We start from the raw sequence: 6,000 nt of genomic DNA, 5'->3' as shown, positions 1-6,000 counted from the left end.
TTTTTCCATCTTTCCCCACTTTGTCATATTCCAGATTTTTAGTCTTAGACTTCCGAAAACAGTTCTCTTACATATTTTTCAAAACAAAAATATGTTTAAAAGTACTTTCTATGTTTTTAAATATTTTTTAAAACATAATTTTTATTATAATTTTTTTAAATAGTTTTTTTTTAAAAAAAAGTAATTGAAAACAAGAAAAAAATTATAATATATTCTTAGAAAACACTATTTTTATACCAAATTATATATATATTATAAAAAAAATTACCAAACATATTTCGAATTTTGAAATAATTTTCTATTTTTAAGAATTGTTTTAAATTTCTATTTATAAAATCAAAAAACAATTTTAAAAATAATTTTCATATATACCCTTTTAACTTTTGTACTCATATTTATGGAATCAAAAACATTTAAAAAAAAAATCATACAAGACTGTTTCAACACTAGTCCATTCGAAATCGAAAGTGGGCCTCTAGTCCCGATATCGCAATGGGTTCAGATATCAGCCCATGGGCCATGGGCCACGGGCTACTTCGTAGTAAGTTAATCCCCAAACCCCTCGTAACTCCTTTGCATGAAATGTGATAATCTTAAATTAGGATATGAGATACACACTATGATTAATTTATTTTTCTCATCCATTTTCTCTTCTTTTTTTTTTAATTTATATTACACACATTTTATTCAAAAAATTGTGATTAAACAAAAACCCCAAATTCATAGTTCAAAAAAAAAAAAGAACAAGAAAAGTGTATTTTCATACACTCATAAAAAAAAAAAAAAAAAAAAAAAAAAAAAACCCATAAAATAGGCAATCAAATTTATAAAATACAAATTTTAAGCAGGTATTTAAAAATAATTAACATTTTATACATTTTTTTATTAAAAATGTTACATTTGATCATTCAAATACCGTATTTTAATGACTTAGTATTATATTTGACTATCTTAAATACTATTTTTAATTGGTGAGTGTATGAAAGTTGAATTATTTTTTAAAAATTCATATTTTATAATTATTTTTATATAAGTGCATGAAAACTCAATTTTTCAAAAAGGAATATTTCTTTCTTTCTTTCTTTAAAAAGAAAACTCATTTTTGATAAATGTTTTCTTACATAATTTTTTGAGATTTCTCATATTATACATTTATTTCCAAAAATAAAAAATAAATAAATAAAAACTTTTAGCAGCAAATCAAGCCAGAGGGTGAGATGCCAACAAAACCTACAAAAGTCCAAATGCAAGTTTGGTGGGCCATGTTTGGTGAGATAATTGCTCTCAAGGAATTGGGATTGCTTCACAAATTTAAACTTTTACCAATGAATAAGATACCAAGTACCCATAAATATCCCACACTTGTAATCTTAAAAATATTAAAATATCAAAAGAATTCAATTAATAATAATAATAATAACTGACTCATATTAATTGTTTATTAACGTTACAAAGTTTTGGTCAAAGATTTGTTAGAAATCACTTATTAAAATTGAAGTCTGCCACCTTACAATTTTTTAATGATCGATTGTAGTGGCATTTATCAAGACATGACGTGCACCGACCAACAACATGATTCTAAAACATCTCATCTGTTCTGATTGGCTTTAGTGCCCTCAAATTAGGGCTGAGATGGAAAGGGAAAAGTAATATTTAAGAAATGAAAAGCCCAGCATAATATTAAAGGATTGATAATTACTTTAGCAAATCAAATTCCAAGTTGGTTGGTTCATTGGTTGGTGGTAGGGCTTAATTGTGGGCCCAAAATTTTGCCCATTAAGAATACCATCAAATCCAATGCAAAGAGGATGATGGGTGTAATGCTATCTTGCTTTGTCTTTTTGCTCTTTTTAGTCAAATTGGGGTTATAAGTGAAATTTAAAAAAAAAAAAAATTGATAAAAATAATTCAACCCATTGATGAAAAGAAATTTGGTTTTTATAGTGGAAACATATTGTAGAATTTTTTAAAAATTTTAGATTAACTTTTAAATGGATTTATTATATCTTATGTTTGAAATTTTAAACCCAATACCTAAATTGGGTTTAATTAATTTTTAAAATAAGTTGAATTTAAGATTTAAATTAACTTGCATCAAATCAGTTATTCAAATCAAATCAAATCAAATTGATGTTAAAAATAAGTTGATTTTTTCTCAAAAAATTGATCAAATCATATTTTTTACATACTAAGAGAATAGTAATATAGGCCTTCTTAGATAAATTATAATATTTGGGGATTATGTTCATCAATTTTTATATTTATCTCACGTAAACACTTAAGAAAAATGTATTTAAAAAGCAAAAATTTATTTTTTAAAGTAGGATTATTGTATACAAATACTTATTCTTTTCAATCCCTTCTTTATGTCAAATTAAAGGTTAAAGGTTAATTTATTCTTAAAGATGTTTGACATCAACAAAAGTTATAGCTTTGCTCCCAAAAGTTACGCTTACTAATAGATGCCAAACTTTAGTGTTTATTTGTATGTATTTCTTTTTAATTTTCTTTTTAATAAAAAATTATTAAAATATATATATATATATATATATATATATATATATATATATATATATATATATATATATATATATAAATGTCGGAATGCAAGCAGTTATTATGACTGTTTTTTAGCCATATTTCCTTAAGATATTTACTCATTTGTCATTCATTTATATCAAAACCTGATTTTTTTTTTTTCGTATTAGAAAACTCGATTTAGGTTTCTTCTTATTTTGTTTAACACCACCGTTGAACCCAAAGCCTCAAAAAACGCTCCACTTGAATCCATCATTACTCAACTCTCACAAAACACAAGGGATGTTCAACATTTATTAACATCGAAAACCAAAAGCACCACTACTTCCAAGCATCAATAGAATCCGAGAAAAACAAACAACATACGTACCGCTTCATCACTATTTCTAAAGCACTTTCCAAGCCTCCCAAATGAAAAAAAAAACCTCACCAAAAGCAAACCAATTTTATTCCCACAAAAAAAAAAAAAAAAAAACTCGATTACCATAACCAACAACAACAATAAAAAAAAAATGGCAGAACCAAGAAATTCGAACCAATCAAGAGTTGATCTCCGTTGAATGCGTCATGACATGAGAATGGCAAAGCCGAAACCCTAGAAGAGAGAAAGTGTTTAGTATGTGTTTCTAAAAAATATGTCGTCTCCTCTATTTATGTCATTATATGCATTAGGTACACTTTTTTCACCTTTTGTTTTTTTATAAATAATTTCTTTATTTATATGAAATAAAAACCATTCCTAAATTATTATTTTTAAATTATTATATAATTTATATTAAAAATTCAAATATATTTCTCAAAATTAGAAATTTCTCACATTTGAAAAGCGGAAAATGAAGAAATTATATAACATAAAATAATTACACTTATTTGAATAAAATAATATATTTTTACAAAAAGAAAATCCCAATCACATCCTCTTTTTCATTTTTATTTTTAATTAAAATAAAATTTTAAAAATATTCATCACACATGAATAATAATGACGGTAAAATTAATACTTACCAAATTTAATTTTTTTTAATTTAAAACATACTAATATTCTAATTATAATAGGTGTGCAACATTAAGATCTATTTTTTTTCAATATTTATAAATGTCTCCACTTTCGTACAAATATCAAACCATGAACAAAAAAGCGTGGGAGAGAACAATATTTTTTAGTTTGATAAGAGTTATATACGTAATTTGAATAAGATTATTATTTTAGCTTTAAAATTCAATAAATAGTAAAATGTATTTGTTTATTAAATAACTATATTTTATTCATTATAATTAATTAATTTAATAAAAAATAATTAATTATTTTTATTTAATATTGAAATTTTCTATTCAAAAACAATAAAAATATTGAAAATAAATAAAGATTTTTTTAATTTATTATAAAAATTATTTCCAATGGTACATTATTGGATTAAAATTTGAAATATTTTTTTTTTAAAAAATTATAAATAAAGTTTAATCTTATCTACTCTCAAAAAAACAGTTATAATTTGATATATTAATATAATCATTTAATAAATATAAATAATTTAAAATTCAGATACACTTATAAAATAGGTGAACATTAATTTTTTAAAAATTTAATTAAATAATTAACTTTAAATTTAAATATAGAAAAATACCCTATTAGCTAGCAATTAATGTGCTTTGCACGTGTAACAAATCTAATTTTGTAAATAAAAAAAAATATAAACATCCCAATATCTTTAATATTGTTGTAAAATAAGGACAAATACAATGTCAATCAATGTAGTAGAGATGAATATATCTTACTTTGATATATAATAGGGAAGAAGAAATTAGAGAAGAGGGTTGAGAAACTTAAGAGAATGAAAAACAGAGAGAATGAGAGGAAGAAAATTTCTTTCTTTTCTCGGGATGTATATTACTGGAGACGGGAAGCCCTTTTATAGGTTTTCCAAATGGCTTCCATTAATATCCCCATTAATGAATATTAATGAAACTCATAAATAACATTAATGGTTTCCATTAATGAGTATTAATGGAAGTCATAAATAATACTTAATTAAAATTAATGTGGTGGCATTCATTACTACAATTATAACACTCCCCCTTAGATGTCCACCACATTGAAAGAATATGCCTCATTAAAACCTTGCTAGTAAAAAACCCTATAGGAAAAACCTAGCGAAGGAAAAAAGAGTATAATATTATTTTCTTGATATATTAGGACTGCATCGTTAAAAACCTTACCAGTAAAACCCAGTAGGACAAAACCTGGACGAAAGAAAAAAGAGTACAATACACTAACACCCTTTTACAAGCATACTCTCCCTCATATCAATATCCTTGAATTGACACATTCCAATCTTGTTTATTAACTTCTTGAATGTTGAGGTTGGTAATGATTTTGTGAATAAATCTGCTAGATTATCACTTGAGCATATTTGTTGCACATCAATTTCACCACTCTTCTGAAATTCATGTGTATAAAAGAATTTTGGTGAAATGTATTTAATTCTATCTCCTTTAATATAACCCCCTGTTATTTGTGCAATGCATACAACATTATCTTCAAATAATATTGTCGGGTCACCTTTGATAGAGGAGAGTCCACATGATTCCCGAATATGCTGGATCATAGATCTTAGTCATATACATTCATGACTTGCTTCATGAATTGCCAATATTTCCGAATGATTTGATGATGTGGCCACCATTGTTTATTTGACAGATCTCCATGAAATAGCAGTACCATTGCAATTAAACACATACCCTGTTTGTGACCTACCTTTATGTGGATCTGAAAGATATCCTACATCTGCATATCCAAGCAATTGTTGTTTTGATTCCCTTGAGTATAAACCCATATCAGTAGTTCCATGAAGATAACGCAATATATGTTTAATACCATTCCAATGTCTTCGAGTTGGAGCGGAACTGTATCTTACTAATAAATTGATAGAAAAAGCAATGTTTGGACGTGTACGATTGGCAAGATACATAAGTGCATCAATAGCACTAAGATATGGTACTTCAGGACCAAGTAACTCTTCATCCTTTTCGTAAGGACGAAATTGGTCCTTTTTCACATTAAGTGATCGGACAACCATTAGAGAACTTAAAGGATGCGCTTTATCCATATAAAAATGCTTCAAAACTTTCTTAATGTATGTTGATGTACTAAAACTCCATTTGAAAAATGTTTGATCTACAGGCCAAGACAAAATTTTGTTTTTCCAAGATCTTTCATCTCAAATTCATTTTTCAAGTAATTTGTTATTCTTATGAGCTCTTCAGGAGTTTCAACCAGATTTAAGTCATCAACATACACTACAATAATTGCAAATTCGGTTTCTGATTTCTTAATGAAGATGCATATAAGGTTATTCACATACCTTTCTTTTAGCAAGTATTCGCTAAGGCGATTGTACTACATACGTCCAAATTGCTTTAATCCATATAAGGATTGTTGTAACTTGATTAAGTACATGTTAC

Source organism: Vitis riparia, chromosome 6 (assembly GCF_004353265.1).
Source record: "Vitis riparia cultivar Riparia Gloire de Montpellier isolate 1030 chromosome 6, EGFV_Vit.rip_1.0, whole genome shotgun sequence".
In the NCBI taxonomy this organism is placed as follows: Eukaryota; Viridiplantae; Streptophyta; class Magnoliopsida; order Vitales; family Vitaceae; genus Vitis; species Vitis riparia.
Note: the sequence above shows the minus strand (reverse complement) of the source record.